Source organism: Mycteria americana, chromosome 15, assembly GCF_035582795.1.
Source record: "Mycteria americana isolate JAX WOST 10 ecotype Jacksonville Zoo and Gardens chromosome 15, USCA_MyAme_1.0, whole genome shotgun sequence".
Lineage (NCBI taxonomy): Eukaryota > Metazoa > Chordata > Aves > Ciconiiformes > Ciconiidae > Mycteria > Mycteria americana.
Window position 1 is genome coordinate 5,824,386 of NC_134379.1, and position 19,535 is coordinate 5,843,920.

The 19,535-nt window shown below is 44.2% G+C and overlaps 2 protein-coding genes across 4 annotated transcripts in view; one reads left to right on the top strand and one right to left on the bottom strand.

The window, feature by feature from the left end:
- The window catches only part of TAOK1 (TAO kinase 1), a 71,549-nt gene extending 54,078 nt beyond the window's left edge, over nt 1-17,471 (bottom strand). The window contains exon 1 of the mRNA XM_075518000.1: nt 16,975-17,471. The gene's annotated coding sequence lies outside the window, so the exon portion shown is untranslated. The remainder of the gene's footprint in view (nt 1-16,974) is intronic.
- Nucleotides 17,472-18,117: 646 nt separating this feature from the next.
- The window catches only part of NUFIP2 (nuclear FMR1 interacting protein 2), a 45,281-nt gene continuing 43,863 nt past the window's right edge, over nt 18,118-19,535 (top strand). The window contains exons 1-2 of one of the 3 annotated variants that reach the window (XM_075518011.1): nt 18,118-18,172; nt 18,482-18,573. The gene's annotated coding sequence lies outside the window, so the exon portion shown is untranslated. Of the gene's footprint in view, nt 18,356-18,481; nt 18,574-19,535 lie in introns of all 3 variants that reach the window. The other 2 variants (XM_075518009.1, XM_075518010.1) reach the window with 2 other exon arrangements.

The following is a 19,535-nucleotide window of genomic DNA, read 5'->3' on the forward strand; positions in this document are numbered from 1 at the left end:
CGGCAGCGAGATAGGAGACTGAAGCAGGAGAAGTTTGTAACAGCCTGCTTCCCAGATTCAGGCAGTCACAGGTTTGTGTGCTACATTACAGCTGTTCCGTTTGCTGACATCTTATCTCTTATGTACTTATATACCCATTACCATAGTAACCAAATTCCTCAGAACATATAATGTAATTTTTCTATCTCGTGTATTAGAACAAAGTTATTAAGGTTACAAAGGCAAGCACTCCAAAACTAGAAAGTGTCAGAATTCAGACTGCCATCTCCCTTGCCAACCCATCTTCGCTTGCTGCCTCCCTCCCCATCTCCTGGGCTCGCAGGTCACCTCTCTTGCAAACCTCCAGCTCCATTTCTCCACCAGCTGTAGCTCGTTCCTCTCGGATCCCTCTGCAGTCCCAGTTTCACTATACTTCTGTCCTGACGTATTCTTATCTCTCCTCTCTCATCTGACTTTTATACCTCCTGCATTCACACCAGGCATTTTCCTCCTCCACACTGCCTGGGTGCTCTCCAGGAATGATTCACTGAACACAGAACAGAGATTCCCGACAGTCTAAGAACTGGAAACACAAGGAGCCTCTCTTGCAGGGAAAAGTCCTTCTGATCTCCCGTAGCCCAGGGCTGGAGCATCTTCAGCTGCTCTCTGAAGATAACTGCCTGCTCAGCACCAGGAGCTGCAAAATGCCTAAGCAACGCATAGTGCTGGTTTACCCTCTTATTACCACTGCACATTGCACTGTAAGAGCGGGTCCCACTAAGGACTAAGCCCCTGTTTCAGGAGGTGTTTTGCACATAAAGAGAGTCTCCATCTTGATGAAACTTATATAAAACAAATTAACCTTTATGCTTTACCTGCCTATGTCATTAATTTATATACATATATCACTAGGAGGAAGACACACGTGTGGAATGCTCAAGTGCTATGTTTTCTCTGAACACCAGCATCTGCAAGCACTATAGAAGTGAAGAGTGGAAACCACTGCAGTGGAACATACCCAGTAAATTCAGCAGCTCTCTCCTTACAGAAGGTTTACTAAAAAGTCCATCAAATCACAGACTTGGACATCCTGTTGTTTGACTGCCTCTCCACTAGAAAGACAGGTTCAGTCGATACATCATTGTGCACACAGAAGGTAAATTACTACATCTTTTCTCCAAAAACCTGCTTTAAAAAAATTATCTGGCTCTTTTCTGGTTTTGGCAGTATTACTAATTGTCCTCAATACAAGGGATGAAATAGGTAGGTCAGCATCTGCACCTGAAGCAAATACTTGGAACAACAATTCAGAAACAAGGCCCACAAAGCAGGTTTTAATGCCCAAGGTCCATCCTACCTAGGTTGACTCTTACTGGGAGTATTTAAAAAAATTTTTCTCCTGTACACCAAGCAAGAAATACAGCACTTTCTTCTGGCCTGAAGAGAGGAGGAAAGCGCTTAAGTTGCTTGAATGTACACGTTAAAGTAAGCGTTAAAGTATTTTAAGGCTGAAAAGGCAATTTCAGCTCAAGTAGGAACACATCCATCCTAAATTTGACAGAGAACTGTAATCAGGAATTGGTCTATTCCAATAGCACGGATCCAAACACCTTTATATTTCACAGGTTCTTTGTGTGCTCACACACAAAGCTGCTTAATCCAGCTGTTCTCAGCAATCATTCACAAAAGCAAATGAATGAAAAAGAAATAATCAGCAACCATTTCCACTCCTACCCTTTAGTTGAGATGAACAATAATTTGATTGCTTCAGTCGACGGACAAAACTATTTTCTGTGCCTTTAAATAAAAGGTTAATTGAGATTTGGTGGAACCTGCTCTCACACTTGGGCTTTCTGAAAACAAGGTTGTCCTGCCTGTTTCAAGGACTCTGGCCTCAGCTTTTGCATGAGGTGAGGCAGGGAGCTGCCAACACGTGACTCTTCCAAGACTGACCTGATCTTTGAGAGACGTAGTAAAGGAATAGTGTTGCAAAGAAAAAGCCAATTAAAATCTTATACTTCTCCTTAAGCATTCACTGCTGGCAGGGACTGAGCTCGAAGGCCTTTGTCTCAGCCAGCACAGCACCCTGCACCTTGCTGGACGGCAGCGGCGGCTGTTGTGAGGAGTCTCTGATCTGAAGGCAATCAGTGATCTGGTCAAAGCTAGACCGTGCTTCTCAGAGGCACACAATCATGCCATCTAATGAAGGATGGTAACTGGAGATAATAAAAACTACTACCCAGAGCTATAACCACATGGCACAGCTGGAGCAGGATTAAGCTGTATGGTCTGAAGGGGTTCCTTAAGGTTGTCTGCAAATACGCAACATAGGGGTCTGGCTCTATCAAGATATGGAAGTAAAGCAGCATGGGACAAGGACAGCCATGAGAACAGTTCCAAGAGAGCAGTGGGATAGACCTTGCCAGGGCAACACTGGAAATTTTCAAAAATAAATCACCTGCTGATTTGTTCTGGTGGTGTTTCCACCCCCCCCCCAAAACAGGGCTTGGTATTCATTCTCCATTTTCATTTTAGCAAATGGACAATTCACACAAAACACTACACCTTTCTTACATGACACCTCCCAGAGACCCTCCTATTTCCCTGGAGAGTTTATCAAACATTTTTAGACAAAACAAGAGAAGTTGGCTGCATTAGAGTTTGAATACTGTCACCATATCTGTCCAGGTTGCCTTAAAACGGTCCTCTTCCTTACAGTATTTAAGAATCTACCTTATACACAGCTACGGCTGCAGTGAACTCGTCCTTATTCTGAGGTAGAAAAATTTGCATTTTTCACTTAAATTTTTAAGAAAAACTCATGGAATTTAGAAAGTAAAAGAGCACATGAGAAGACAATCAGTTGTTACCTAAAATCCAGCTTAATTAATGATAGCTATGCATGTTTAGATTTTATCATGCCACAGATACTTTATACTGAGAAACTGTATCAGAAGTTTTGTCCTGGTGAACAGCAGAAGCTTTTATGAAGAGCTTTTCATTTTGGGACAGAAGTGATGGTTTGCACTGGGGTTGACAGTATTTAATTGTTGGTGAAAAGTAAAATAAAATCATCTCTCTGAAATAAAGACCGTTCATTCTGAAGCTGAAATATTATCAGCCTGTGGTATTCAAGCATGTTGCCCATACAGATTGAAGAAAGCAGATCGCAGCTCAGGCCGCTGGTTTCGCAGCCTGTGGAGCAAGGAGGACAGCTTTGCATGACTAACATCGGCCAACTGTGTCCACTCAACAGGATGGAGAGGACCGCACCTGCAATGTCTCCATTCACAGGTTCTCTGGCATTTCTCAGGTCTTATGCTGGGTCTGGAAAAACGTGGAAAGACCAGAGCTTTGGTGACTAGAGGTTGCTCCATCTCCCCCCGCGCCCCCCCCCCCCCTTTTTTTTTTTTTCATTTTCACTACTTTCTCCTAAGAGGATATTATTCAACTGCCAAAACTGACAATGCCACATCTGACCTATACTTTCACTACCAAGGCTTAAAAAGCACCTGGTATTTTCTGCGTATTTAGCAGAGTTGCAATACACATTCTTACCTTACAAACATGTAAACTGTATGAATAAGAGGTGACCTGTCCAAGACCACACAAGTTCACAGCAAGAACAGAAAGGTCTGACATCCCGTTTCTTATGCCAACCGTTAAATACATAGGGTCTGTTTTTATTTTTCAAGTTTCACCCAGTGCCCAGTCGATTAAAATAAGGAGCAGTATTATTTACCTGATTTTATAATCTTCTATCTCAATATAATTTACATTTATCACACGTTAAACCTTTGCAGAAGAACGGCTAAGTCAGTGAATAACAGAATTATGACCACCAGCGTCTTTTGACTTGAGAGTACGAGTCTGCACACAACCAGAGAACATGGGGGCTGAAGGCTGCCTCTGCTCCGGTGGCTGTTTAGAGGTAGATGTTATCAAATTCCTTTCACATCTGTTTAGATTTCAGGAGACAAGCACCCACATCACACACACAAAAACAACCACCCTCACATCCTTTTGGCAGCCAACTATTTGAAGGGGCACAGAGAAAGCAGGAGCTCCTCGCCCCTAGAGGCTGCCTGTGAAGGGCACTAGTAGGGTGTAACAGCAGAATAATACATGAAATTTTTGCACTATTGCAGTCTGCGCTGCACCTACTCTAGGGATAAATAAAATTCCAATCTCCACAATCTCCAAGGCTGTCAATCTGACACCTTTTGTGAATACTAAATTCACACATACAAAGAACTTTCTCCTTTGTAGGTTCTGAAACATCTCACACACCGTTTCCTACTGGTAACTGAACAAGCAGCATAATTTCATACCTGGCAATTTGAAGCCTCTTTTTCAGCAGTTTGGAATAATGGATTATGCCTTTTGTTTGTCAGTATGAACAGACAAATAAGAAAAAAAAAAACCAGTAAAGTTTCAAGCAACATTTCCTTTATTAACAGAAGATCTATTTGCTGACTGCTCCCGTTGGCTAATGAACAAAGGGAAAGTCAGGTGTCCATTTTACAAATTCTAAGGATCTCGGATTTTTGAGCTGGAAAAGTAGGACAACCTCCTGATACCTTGGGAAGATACACCCCTAACAACCGACCAGCAAAAAGCAAGAACTGCTCCCTCATCATGCATGCAGATCACCCATGCAGCCCAGCTGGACAGGGAGCTACTGAGAACTCAACATGCCATGCCAGAAAACAGTATTTACTTTTTGAACGCAAGCTATAAAGAGCAACTAAGAGGTAATTAAGGTTCCCGAACACAACAGGGCAAAGAATATCAGCTCCAGTGTTGCCTGCTGCCCAGAAGTTCCTACTACATTTGGACAGCTTCTCAGGGACCACCAGCCTATCCTCTCATGACCAATACTCAGAGTTTATGGCCTCCAAATACCGAACAAAGCCTCTCTGCAGATTATTTTGCAAAGTCATCTTGAGTGAGGGAGTATCTGAAGCTCTAGCCTGAAAAAGAATAAATCTGTCCATATTTACATGAACCGTATTACTCAGTATAGCTAATAAGCTGCATGAAAGCCAGTTGTTGCTAGGCCACAAAGGGGCTCCCATAAAGAAGGAAGAACTCTGATACACTCTTATATTAAATTTCACAGACTTGAACAAAAGTCAGCCTGGTTATATCAGTCCTGCAGTTGGTTTTGGCTGCTCCCCTGACCCTGGCCAGGGCCCAACAGTAATCTTGGTGGAAGGCTGCTGTTAGTACTACCATGATATTTATACAAACATTTGGAGCGTATGGGACAGTTCTCTGGTAGAAACCAACACAAGCGTGACAAGAAGTCACTGTGCGGCGCTTATTTAAATACCTCCAAAACAGTAAAAAGCAGAGAAAGGTTACATTGAAAGAGAAAAGATCCCTGAAGCAAGGAGGACTTAGGTATTTATAAAATGCCCATATATTTGCATCTGGCACATAATACACATCACATCCTCCAGCATACAAGGCAGAAAGAAGTTATTTTTGAGAACTTGATAGTAAGAACTGAAAAGAAATAACTGTGCTTCTCTCGCTCTCTTTTTTCTATCAAGCTAATTCCTGTTGTATAAAGTCAGCTTGAAAGCTCTTTTCAAAGAAAAAGGGGGAGGGAGGAGAGGAAGAATCAGATCTGCTTGTTTTTTGCGTTTGACATTCAGGTCTCGTCCCCCTGTTTTGTTTTCCTGGAGGACGCGGCGGCGCAGACCTCGCAGAATGATGACATCACGCCTACAAAAAAAAGCAAAACCCAAACAGGAGGGAAGCAGCTCTCCCTCAAACAAGAGCTCAGAACAACAGCTCTGCGTCTGGCCGTTACCTTTTGGACAAACTCAAGACTCAACGTGTCCAGGGGTAAAATAATTTTCCCTTCAGACCCCTGGCCCATGAGAGCAGCCCATCAAAATGAGGGAAGGTGACAGTCCTGATGCTTTCCAGACCAGGCAGAATGAAATTAAAAGGTGTTTAGTTACTGTTTGCCTATAAAGATACCTTGAACACTACATTGTTTTATGCTTGTTTATGCCTGTTTTAGTACTGGTTTTGAGTTATACAGGCAAGTGGCTTTCACCACGATGAAACAAAGCAAAGCATAGCATGTTTAAGTCACTGTAAATTGGAAACTGCTCTTCCTTAAAGGCTTTATAAAATGATTTCTTCTGTATGAGGTAAGCATTCGAAGCAGCATCTTTCCTGCAGAGCAAGTACACATGCTACACCAGAGACAGAGGAATTGCTAGATGCGTATGCATGCAGAAGGTAGCACCTGCAGAGGGAAAAAACACGCCTCTTGCAGTGAAGAGGCATTCCTACCTTGTCTGTATTTATTAAAACTCAGGAGAGGTCCAAGCTAGAACATGTGCACTGACTGCTCCACGTCACAAGGAGATTTATCCTTCATGTAATACCTGAACTCAACAGATCGACATGAGTGGCAAACTCAGAAATAAAAGCGTTTAAATGAGAAATATCTGTAAAATCTTGGAAGCTAATCTCCAAGATGCTTCTTGGAGATTCAAGACACCAAACTAGATGGTACATGAGCGTTTTCCTTGCTCCTAACAATTTATGAATTAATCTTAAACAGCAACAGCAAAAAAACAGCAAAGGAAAAAAAAAAGGAGAGTTATAGAAGGGGAAGATATTAAATACCCAATGGTCACACGGTTCCACTGATAGCTACTGAACAGCACAATGGTGACAAATCGTTCAATAACTCTTTGCTGTGATTTTTTGGTAATTAAATATGAAATTAAGGAGATTGCCATCTCCACCTTATGCACAAGCTAATCAGTATTAGTAGCCTGCTCAGTTCAGACAGAATACTAATAATTTCTCAAAGCAGCAAAACAAACATAGCCTTGCTATTACCTTAGGGACAATGCTCCTACAATAACATCAACAACCCAGGTATCCTTCTCAGATTTTGTCCAGAAAAACATTTTTAAAAGACGCCACCGTACAGGATCTCTCACGCCTCCCCAGAACTTACAAGTCCTGTTATTACTATTCATCATCTACCTTGAGAAATCCTGGCACAACCAATGGTTCATTGCAGATAAAACACAATTACAGATTTCTGTGAAGCAGCTGAACTTTTCTATAGAGTGTGACTTCAAGGCTTTAAACAGTAAAAGGGTAAGACGCTGGAATATGCTATCTAAATATCTCAATCTCCTGCCCCTGTGACTCAAAAGAAAGAAAATGAGACCAGCAACTGCCATTAAGGAAGCATCAAAAGGAGGTGGTAACTCCACTCAGAGAAGGAATTTTACTCTTTAAGTTTGAAGTCCAAGATCTGTTATATCATATGGGCCCAATAAAGCATGCCGAGTCCTGTTGGGTTACCTCTGGAGACTAGTCAGGACAGACGGACAATGACCATCTCTTTAATTTTCTGTTTACATATTTACACAACGTATTTGAGTGGTGAGATTGTATGTGTCATGTCCTTAGAAATGCTAATCACAGGCATGAAATCACATCTAGAAAACCCCTAAATCAGCAGGTGCTCGATGCCTCCAAACCAGAAAATAAGCAGACAAGTAGAATCACAACTCACACCATACTCTCCTTCCACTCATGCTGCTCCATACCACTCATGCTAGTCCGTATCATCCTTGTTTCCCCAACACCTATGTAAATAGGTAGGTAGATTTTGCAATACGCATGATAAACAGGTACGAACTATTGCAAACCAGCACAGGTAGCATTAGTTCCAAAGCTGAAAGCAGATCTTGGAGAAAACTTGATAAATTTCATACTCCATGCCTGTGGCAACATTGAACAAAAATCCCTCAGAAAACCAAGGTCCCAAAATATTGAGCGCTTCCACACAGGGACTCAAATTTCAAGGTTTTTATGCTTTTGGGGTTATTCTAGTTTTAAAATAACATGACTGAAGCAACAAAATCCTTAGTTTTATTATTTTCAAATAAGCCCCAGCAATTTTACTGCATAGATATGCTTTAAATGAATACCAACACGGTAAGCCTCTCTGCAGAGAAAGGTAAAGCAGAATCTAGAACAGATGAAAAGTTACTTGTGATGAGCTGAGCAATGGCTCGCTCAGCAATGCTTACAGATTCCTGACAGGTACAGGGCCTGGAAGCTCTTCTTCCTTCCTAGTGCATCAGATGAGAACGCTTTCAGCTTTTTACAGAAAACAGCGGTATGCATTTGCATTACACAATAAGTAGACCCTTAAGATGAGAGATTCAGCTGTAGCAGGGACTGCACAAACAGGATAAAAGGATACACTCTGCCTCCACAGATCCCCATAAAGATGCCCAGACAATCCCCAAGTCTTGCAATTATATATGCACAAGAATATTTATACTTAGGTGAGCAGTCCCCAGTTATCTCGGTACGTGACTGACTCCCAGAACGAAAATATTTAGTTTGTTGTTCATCAGGTTCGAGGACTGATCTATAATGCATTAAAGGCCCCTTTCAGATTTATTTTAAAAAATAAAAATTCAGGCAACGAGTCACATCATAGTCACATAGCATATTACAAATTTCACGATTTAGCCAGGTCATTCATGAACAGCATTGAACTGCCATTATGATAACAAAAATCTACATAGTGCTCATACGATGAAACAAAAAAACCAATGCCCTGCATTATTAGTAGGCCAGCCAGAGTTTCAGGAAGAGATCTGGGACGGTGGTGCTGCTGAACTTTGGGGCCTGTGCTGCTCCACCACACCCCACAGACAATGCAGCACCCCGTACGCTTCTGCTTCTACTTTACAGCCTAGGAGGTGCTGGAGTCCTGCTGGTCAGATGTTACTTGGAGACCAAGGAGGCAAATTCTTCTACCTCTGTCAGCAGCTATGCTGAGCAAATCACTCACTCCTTTACCTGTACTTCAGTATCCCCACCTTGTAAATGTGAAAAATAAATATGCATTCATCATTCATTTAAAATACCTTGAGATTTATGGATGAAATTAAGAACTGGGAATTACTATTATTATCCTGCCAACTCAGAGAAAAGTATAAAAACATCACATATGTAAGATAATCTTTCTGTGTTATAGCTTACTTAAAATTCTATTTCTGTATTAATATTTCATTTCTCATCCTATTAATATTAATGATAGCTATTTCTATTTGAACATAAAAATATTTGTAATACCTACAAAAAGCATAGTGATTATACCAATTTATAGTCACTATAGTAATTAATTTTCGATACCAGAGAGTGCAATGGGAAGACTATTCAAATGAGGATCATACACCCTGGTGCTGGACCAGCCACTGTGGAAAGACTCCAGAGCCCCATGTGATGGCCTGCCTGCACAGTTGCCCACAATTACCAATTCCTGCAACAGGGGAAAATACAAGATACTTAAAATAATGTGTGAATTAATATTTTCAAGAGACAGGGGCTATTTAAGAAAAAGCACCTACCATTAAAATACTTCGGAAATTGTAGGGACTTTTCCAAATATTTTTAAAAACTGTGCATCAAAAACTGCATGTCAAATCTTTTTCAATAAACTAGCAAATAATTCTTTAAATGCTCTTTATGTTTTCCCAACTAATTATGAGGTAGTGAACGTAACTCATGTTCTTTATACGTAAACTATTTTCATGTTAGTCTCGTATCCAAAGCGCTCTGCTTGTTATTGTCAGATCAGGAACAAATCTTTTGCCCGGTCTTGTTTTCGCAAATAAATTCACCGCATCAGTACTGCAATGAAGTCAAAAGTAATGGTGAGGATGAGAACTTGCTTCTTCCATAACATTTTATTTTGGATAAAAAGCATGCATCATGACCTCTTCTTAAGTACAGGTTATCTTAGTGTTTGGGACCCTGTGCTCTGTCTTCCCAGTCAGCAAGAGTGAAATTTTGAAGACTCCGGTCAGTTCAGGACTGCTGTGTAGGTCGATCTGGTAAGAATGTGGTCAACTTCTGAGCTAGCAGCTCACAGCAACATCTTCTGGCAGTGGGAGAAGGAATTATCTCCAGTGATTGTCATGCAAACAACCAAGCTCAGACTGAGCATCCTCACGAAGCCCTCCTCCCCCACCTCCATGGGCACGCACTCCTGCTTGTACGGCTCTGGGCACTTGGCACGGCTTTTGGCATGGAGATGCTCTAGGATTCCTTTGCCCATGCATTGTGTCAAATGAAGGAAAAATAATCTTCCATCCTCCACAAAGGACAGATGATCAGCATTCAGATGGGTTCGCCTGCATTCTTGCTGCAAAACGGGCAGGTCCCAGCAAGAATTAACAGGAGGTTCTACCACACACCTCCAGCCAGAGACTAACCTAGTTTTAAATACTTCAAAGCATGGGTTAGAGGGGGTTTTGTGTGGAAAGGGAAGAAGGAAAATTAAGCCAAAAACCCAGGTAAGAGTTCAGGGTTTGCCTATACGGCAATTAACCTATAATAAAAACGGAGCTTGGCATTCTTAGTAAGGCACTGCCTTTGAAACGTATCATTATTTCCTTCCCAACTTTGATATGCACTTCTAGAAGCCAGCATGAAATTTTGTCAAGGCCTAGGTTACCCTCTTTTTTTAATTAAAGTTGCAAACCGTCATAAAAACCTCAATCGAGGAGCCTGCCTGCATACTAGGATATACTGAGCAAGTATAAAGTGGGGTTCGTACCAGTTCAGCTGATGCCAGGGCAAATCATATCACTGCAATAGTTAGTCTTTATGGGTGGTGACACCACATTACTACAGTTAGTCCGGTACATAATTCTCAAGACAAGACTTCGATATGCAAAGTGTAATAAAAAAGCCCAAGGAGATGTGGGAGGGCGGTGGATTTACAGGCAGAAGATCATGTGCAGTGCGTAGATCCTGTGCTCTGTTTGACCCTTGAAGAGGTAGCCAGCTTACCTAGGGGCACACGGCCAAATCATGCATAAATAGACTTCAAAACCAGGGTTTACCTAGTTTGCTATCTAGGCCAAGAAACAGTTCTGAAACATACTTAACACAGTTTAATTGCATCGAATCATGGCTGGCCCAGAACTGATTTTAACAACTGTCAACTGCGCTTCAGAACAGGCAAAGCCAAAAAGCCAAGATCACAGCGTACAGTTTACGAAGAACACAGAGACAACCCAAACATTCGGAGCAGCAGCAGAAAAGCAAGGCACATTCAAATCCCACGATCTTTATTCAGATTGGGTTACAAGGAAGTGGGAACAGGGAGGAGCTAATGCTAGTGACAACTGCAAGCCAGAACTAAAGAAGAAACATGTTGCACTGCCACCGGGACGCAGCTTGAGAAATCCTAATAACTGATGGTTTCCCATGGAGAAAGTTACTGCACTACTTACTGTATACCCGTGGCCTATTTGAGAAACAGCGTTAGCAAAAATAACCTCTCTTCTCATCTCCTCGGCTGGGGGAGGGAGTGACAGTCACCAATTAAAAGAGGACTGAGGTGGGAAAGAAGAATTGTATATTAAGAACGGGGAGGGAGGCAGAAATAACAAACGTGCATACCACATGCGATTGTTTCCAAGAAATCCCAATGCAACAACTCTCTGGGAACAGGCTCATGGGTCTGTTATTGCCTCTGAGTAGCGGTATGTCAGGGAAGAGGAAGGATTGCTGGATGCTTGGAAAACAGACTGAACACATGGATGGGGAACAAGCCAAAAACTGTTACAAGAAATGTTCCCTACCCTTTCAACATACTTGCATTCGCATATTCCACTTTCCCATGCTCCTGGATCCCAAAGCTTTCCACAGGTTAGAAATCAGCCAGACCAGAATGAACTGAAGCTGAACCAGCAACGCAAAGAGAAGGGCTCATCCTAAAGGACCTAACCCCTCAAAAACCATGTCTACTGATGCTCAGTGAACAGCAGCGGACTAAAGGGAAGAAAAAGGGGGTTTGAAGTTTAGCTGAACTAAGTGAAAGGCCGAAAGCAACTTTATTCACATTTTAAGAATTCAGGTATAATACACATTGGCTTTCAGTCTGAAAGCCATAAGCAAGAATCTGAGATGAACGTTAAACATCAAAATTTACTTTTCAAATATGGCTTGACATCACTGACACGCAGTAAAAGCTTCCAACTAAATTCACAGGCACCACTCACCCACATTCTGATAGAAGGCTGCCCTGTAAACACGCTACACTCGATGAGCGTAGGAGAAAACTGTTTTTACAAAATTACATCTCACTCTAAAGAAAATATTTGCATGGCTGCAGCCAGGAGTGTAATAAGGGTCAGTGGAAGATCACAGGCATAGAAAACTGCAGAGGCTGCCAGCTTTAGAGTTCTGTGATTTTTACTTCTTTCCTCAAGACCTACGTTTTCCCCAAAACAAAACATTTCTAGCCTTTTCCATTCTAAGGACAATATTCAATATGTTAATCTCATGCTGTCACCCTATCCTGACCCCTAGAGAAAAATCAAAACTGTTTCTAGCCAAGCAATACAACAGGCAAAACTATTAGCTACTGTCCACTCGTATTAAGAAGCCATCATCACCGCAACTCAGAATGTCTGCTGGGCTGTCCTCACCATACCCTTAAGAGAAGGAAAACCTCATCTCTAAGCTACAATGGAGGTGCATAACTAACTCTGCATATCTGAGCTCGGCAAGCCCCGATTAAACTGGAGAAACTTTCTGTTTGGACAAAACTTATTGCTGCTTTGGCAATTTCATGCTATGTTTACAGTGGCTACCTTGCCTTTTCTTCTGGCAAAAAGACCAAGATTTAGCAGGATGTAAAAAAAAAATAAAAAATAAAAAAATAAATTGTCAGGAGTAACAATGCACTAATTTCTGACACAGTATTAAAAGTTCTCAATGGCTTCCCTTTGGTAATTAAAAAAATACCATCATTCCAGCGATCACCAAATATTTGTTTAAAAACTGCTTTAAGAAACCATGTTTGGAGCACCCATTGTGCTGTCTAATGTCCATTGTGTTTCTAAGGGCCTTCAGAAAGTATTCCTTCCTCCATGTTTTGTACTGTAAATGAGCACTTAGACAAGGAGGGGGGAATACAGTGTCTAAAAGCCAACTGTGCTTTTAAACAGCTCTCCATCCTTTCCTCCCGTTTTGTGCACACTTTTTGCCCTCAGATACTTTGCACTTCATCTCTGATTTCATGTTTTTATATTTTAAGTTCTGCTTTCACAGGAAGGGCTCTGCTTCGCAGCTCTGCACAACTGAGCTCCCTTTGGAACTTCACATGAGGGGATTAGTGGTTTTCTGACCCTTTATCCATTGGATTTTTTCCAGTCTCTTCTCCACACAGAAATCAATGTATGATGAGCAACTCCTCAGCAAGTTAAAGAACAATGAAAACGAAGAATCCTGAAACCCAACTACTACAAGTTTAGGAAAAAGTGCCACCAACCACCTCCGTCTCCAAACATTTCTCTTTGAACAAGCTGTGGTTCCACGGCAGCATAAACTGATCTAATTGCTGGCTGTCATGGTGCAGCCCAGTCCCTTGGGTTGTCTCTAGCATCACCCAACTGTGCACTGAGCCATTTCAGACCACCAAGCTGGCACAAAACTCTTTGCATTTTTCCTTAGGTTAGCTTTCTGCTGATGTGGCTCAGTGCAGGATCAAAGATGAGCACCAATGGAATGACATACATGGAAAAGCAGGTGGAGGACAGGACCACGCACCTAATCAACTCCTAGTGTAACAGGAACTCACCGGCGAGCACAAGACCACACAGACCGGGGTTTCATCCTGCGTCATGTCGGTCACAAACGAGCAGTTTGTGGAAAAGGGTAAGACACATTCAAGAGTTATAAAAGAAAGGACAGCCATCAGTCTCAGAAGGTATCAAATCAACCTTCTCTGTGCTGCTATAGGCAAGCTTGACTCAAACATGGTTAACCGAGGGAGGATATCTGTGTCACCCATATCTGAAACCCTGCTGTAGACCCAGGGTAACTTTCTATTGCAGACGTGATTCTAGTCCAGAGCTGAAGTTAAGCTCTTCCCTTTGTCCAGGTTGACGTAAGGAAATAAACCGAAAAACCTTCACGCTACATAGCATACTTGAACAGAAAAAAATATAACGGCCACCCATAACTGCTGTAATTCAGAAAACAAGAGCCTGGGTCACCACTGGTAATACCAAAGATTTTTATAGTTTCTAGTGTGCACTTCAGCATAACAATACGTTGTTTACGTGATTTTAATGCGAACAGAAACACAACAGAAAATGCTTCTAAGATAGGATCTTAGTGATTATGCAAGTGTTCTCCAGAATACATTGAGAATGGAGTAAGACAAGTGGTATTTATCATAGCTTCCTTACCACTTCTGGATTACAAAGAGAGCCAGATCAACCCTAAATATTTTCTTATTTGACAAAACACCTATACCATCAAATAAACTTATACGAGGCATATTTTGCAAACAACTGTAGTCTCTATTCAGTTAGATCAGAAGTATATCCTTGCAGAAGAGACAGACGAGAGAGCCAACAGCAGTAGTCCATCCAGTCTGTCTTTGCTAGAAAGAGAATTAGCACCTGAAAACGTACCTGGAAACCACCTAATGTTCCTGTTGAGTATGCAACGGTTGTGTCAAAGTGGAACTCACTACTGCAGAGTCAGCCACCTACAACATCTTTAAAACAAATCTCTGAATTCGTTGCCATATCTATTGTTCTCTACAAAACATCCTCATTACAGGAAATCCACTACTAGGATACATCTGAAGATGTAATTATTAGTGTGATATTTGCTTCTCTTCTAATGTATCTCACCAAGCATAAAAACTTAAGACTGTCTTACAACTCATTAAAAATCTGTTATTCTAGTGACAAAACCTGATGAATTATAAAGGATGGGCAAAGATGAAAGCCGCACAAATGGAAATGTTATTTAGATGGAAGTAAACATTTAAAATTCTCCAGCTTAGCCTACACCCCAATTTAATGGAAGGACATATAATAGATAACTTTTTCCAATAGTCTAACTTGAGGCCTAAGTCACCTTCTCTGTACATAATTTTAACACCAACATCTGGTCCTCTACATGCAGCACTTAATTTCAGCCTAGTTAAAAAGAAAAAAATAAAATAAAATCAAACTATCCAAGGAGTTTTTACTTCAGGCCATTGTTTTTCAACAGGATTAAATTTAATTTAAGCTGTTCTACCAGAATCACTTTCTCTTCAGTGAGACATTCTTAACAGAGGAGAAAAACATTCTCTCAAGTTCAAAGGACAAATTAAGGTTCAAGTTTATCAATGTATTTGAGTCTACAGATAAAAGGAAGAGGAGTCCTAAAAATGGCAAACATACCAGTCAGAACTAGGCCAATGTTGTGGAGAATCTAATATGAAGGCTCAAACCAATCGTTGATTAGGTTTGCCCTTGGACATAAGTAGCAAAAACTATGACACGCTCACTACGAACAGGCATAAAGGCAAGGAAAATGTAGGCTCAGAATAGTTTCAAGAAAAATGTATCTAAAATCATATTTATTGCAACAGAAGTTGTTATTCTGTAATCCTGAAATATGAAAACAAACCTTCACTAGTGTCAAAATATATCACAGTTTTCCACCGTGTTTTCACTATTATGATCTGCTATCTACTAAAGCTATTTTTCAGACACTGAAGATCTGAACTATACTGTTCAACTATATATATATATATATATATATATATATATAAAAAACACGTTAGGGGTGGTATTTTGGGAACATTTCATTTAAAGCATTCCAAGCTGATAACCATTATCCAAATACATAAAACAAGAGCCATGTCAAATGCCCTATAAATAGCATTAATAGTAAGGAATCAATAACATCCAAACCTTTAGGTAACATCTTATTAATCCGTCCTTGGCATGCATGGACACACTCCTGTAAGGGCTCTCAAAATGCAATAGTCAAAGGTGAAGGACACAATTTGTTCAACTAGTTAATGCAACTGCTATTTAACCAAGTCAGCCACTAAAATGCCACCTAATGAAATACTCCATACCATGATAAGCAGCAGAGACAAGCACGATAAGCACGAAGCGTTTTTCCAAGAAAATAAACGCAAGTCCTCAAGGCTAATACCATTCTGTCGTTTTTCCTAAGACACGTAAAGATCTACATTTGACAACAACCATTTTAATCCCTGGTTTTCCCCCCCATTTCTCGTACCGCGCCCAACACAATGGTACAACTGCATGTTACAGGCGCCCAGGTAGCGCGTTTATATTTATTTCTGCTTTCACAGTGACAAAGGTGAACTCTAATGCTCCAAAGATGCTTGCAGCAAAGCAGGCTGAACGATATTTCTAAAGACATACCCACACGCGGGTTACAGAAATCTAGCCTCTACGAGGACGTTTTAATCTGACAAATTAAAATGGTTGGGAAACGCTATTTGGCTAACGGAATCGGCCGCCACATGCATTGCTGAGGGGAGGCAAGAAAAGGTCTTTAAAATAGGTCACTTTCATCCAAATCCCATACCAGCACCGAAGAAAATGGTATTTACACTGAAAACTCACCACTTGGGGAGGAGCGAGGGGTAGGGAAGGGGGGGGGGGGGGGGGGGAAGGAAAAGGAAAAAAAAAAAAAAAAAAAGGGCAGGAATCCGCGCCGGTCTCCGAGGGACCCCCAGCCCCTCGGGGGCTCCGGGCTCGGCCGACGAAGCCCACCGGAGCCGCGCAGACAAAAAGGGCCCGAAGCGCAGGGCACGCCTGGCCGGTGGGAGCCGGCAGCCCTGCCCCGGCCCTAGGCCTCTGGCGGCCCCTGACAGCGGCGGCCGCGGGGAACACCCCGCCGGCGGCGGCCGCCCCTCCGCGGGAAGCGCCATTTCGCCGCCCGCTCCCCCGCCGGTGCTCGGCGCTCGCCGCCGGGGCCGAGGCGGCAGCCCCGAGTCCTGCGGCACTGCCGCAGAGCGCGGCGGGGGAGGCGCCGGCCCCACCGGGCCGCCCCCCCCCCCCCTCCTCCCTCACCCCTCCCGGGGGCGCCCCCGCCGCCGACCCGCCCCGGCCGAGCCCCCCGCCGCGATGCCCGCCTTACCCTCCGCCGCAGCCGGGCTGGGAGCGCCGGTCGGCCCCCCGCGGAGGAGGAGGAGGAGGAGGAGAAGGAGGAGGAGGAGGAGGAGCGGGGCAAGGGGCGGCGGCCCCGCGGGGGGAGGCGCCCCCGGAGGGGCGTCGGGCCCGGCCCCCGCGGGTGCCCGGGCGCGGCGGGCACAAAGGCGGCGGGGCACGGCACCTAAGATGGCAGGGCAGGCGCGGCGGAGCGCCCAGCCGCTGCCGCCGCCACCACCACCGCGGCCGCCGCCGCCTGGGCCCCGCTCGCCGAGCCGCGGCCAGGCCGCGCCGCGCCGCGGGGGCACGGCGTGCGGGAGGGCGGGCGGCGCCGGCCGTGCCTGCCGCGGCGGAGCGGGTCCCTCGGCCGGGCCGCGCCGCGCCGGGATGGCTGCCTGCCTGCCGCCTCCCCTCAGCGCCGCCCGGGCTCCGGCTGCTCCGTCGCCGCCGCTCCGCGCTGCCCGCAGCCAGCGGCCCCCGCCCGCCCCTCTCGCGAGACTTCGCCGCCCTCTCCCCCCTCCACCGCCGCGGCCGGCGGGAGGGGCGGGGGGCGGCGGTTGGGGGGGAGGAGGGGCGGGGCCGGTGGGGCCGTGAGGGGGCGGCGGCGGGGCAGCGGTGGCGCGGCGGGGTGAGGGGGCGGCTGGGCCGAGTGAGGAGGGGGCGAAGGTTTGGGGGAGAGGCCGGGCAGTGCGGGGCCAGGGAGCGCTGAGGGAGAGGGGGGAGCCGGGGGGGCCGTAGAGAGGGGAGCGTGGGGGAGAGGGTTTGCGGGACCCCGTGTGGGGACCCGGAGGACTGTGAGGTGGGTGGGTGAGAGGGGCCTGAGGGAGAAGATGGTGGGGGGGTGGGTGCTGCTGAGGCCCTGAGAGCTCAACGGGGCTGCTGGGAGGGGAAGGCTTGAAGGGGAATGGGGAAACTGAGGAAAGGCGTGGAGAAGTTTAGCTGGGGGCTCTGGGGAGCAGCGGAGAGAAGGAGGGCTTGGGGATGTGGCAGGTGGGGCCTGGACCTGCGTGAGGAGAGGAGGAATGAGGGCAGGGGAGAAGCCTGGAGGCAGGTGGGAGCGTGTTGGGGGCAGGTGTGGCAGAGGAGGGTGGGTTTGGGGCAGGCCAGCTGGGGGTGAGGATATGGCTGAGTGGAGCTGCCTTACTCGCCGGGAGCAGCTCAGCTACAGGCGATAATCCCAGGAGGTGGTAGGTGTCTGCTTGTGCTGACTCTTGTGCAACTGGCCTGACCAAATGGGTGCGTTTCAGACTTGTCTGCCCTTGGCCGAACTGTATCCGGTTTATGGCCAGAAGAGGAAAAAAAATCTCATGGACCGAGCACGTGGCCTCCCGAGCTGTAGTCTTGGCTCTCAGTGGTGGGTTTTGAACTTGGTAGGTTGTTGAGCCTTTGTGTGCTTTGGTATCTCCATCTATGAACTAGAGATAACAGTTGGCTTCATGCAGGGATTAATTATTGCGTCTTGTAGTCACGTATTTGTTTATTTGTTTTTACTATAGATTACAGCTGGAGGAATTCTAAACAGTCCACCTCTCCTTGTCATGGTGTTTAAGCGCGTTGTGCTCCCTTCTGAACAGAGGAAATCACTGAGGTCAGTCTCCCTTGTGTTTATAGTTGCTTTCCCTTTCAGAAGTATGTGGGCAAGGAATCATCAAAATAACAATTTGTACTGACATCCTGATAATAAATTAACAGAAACAGTTACATGACACTAAGTTTGTAAAAGGTGCGTTTGTAGGGGTTGCTTCCACTTTTAAATTTGGGATTATATCTGAAGGGACAGCATTCTCAGTTACAAAGTACCCTGCAAATATTAAGGGTTTTGAGGTGTCCCCAGTATGAAATAATACAATTCTGTAAAACCAGTGTTACTGATACCGCTGAAATAAAAAGCGAATCAAACTTTCTTCCTATTTTCCTATAAACTAACAGGTATGTTGTACCATAAGAAGGCTTTGTATCCAGCAGGCATTGAGGATGATGCTGGATACTATTGATCTAAACTTTGCATTGACATTTAGACAAGCAGAGCTACTGGGGACTATTAAACTTGGGATGGGGGAAACCTGAGGAAAGTTGAGAACAGAGGTTGGCTGTAATAATTGTGGGCCACATCTAGCGTTTTGCAAACTTATCACGTAGTGGTCTGATACTTTGCCTTTTCAAATCCCAATAGGAAAAGTAAGGCAAATGTGGATCACTTCAAACATATGTTGTTGTAAGTATTGGGAGAGGCAAACTAAAGGTTTATCTGATTATCTCAACCTTGAAGTTGGCAGCTATGACAGGAAACTTGGTTTCATTCATCTGCCAAAGATATTTGTAGCATATCTTTGACAAGTTAAAAGGCATTTTTGTAATGGCACAAAAATAAAACCATCCACTTTCTGAAACTACAGTTTCTGTCTTCTAAAATAATATGGGTTTGGAGGCATGCTTCTGAGGAAATTAAGGACATGCTTGAAAGGTAAATATTTGTATTTTTAAATGTTAGAACAATGGTGTTTAACACAAATCTGCTCAGCATGGCCTATCAATACAAATTCATTCTTG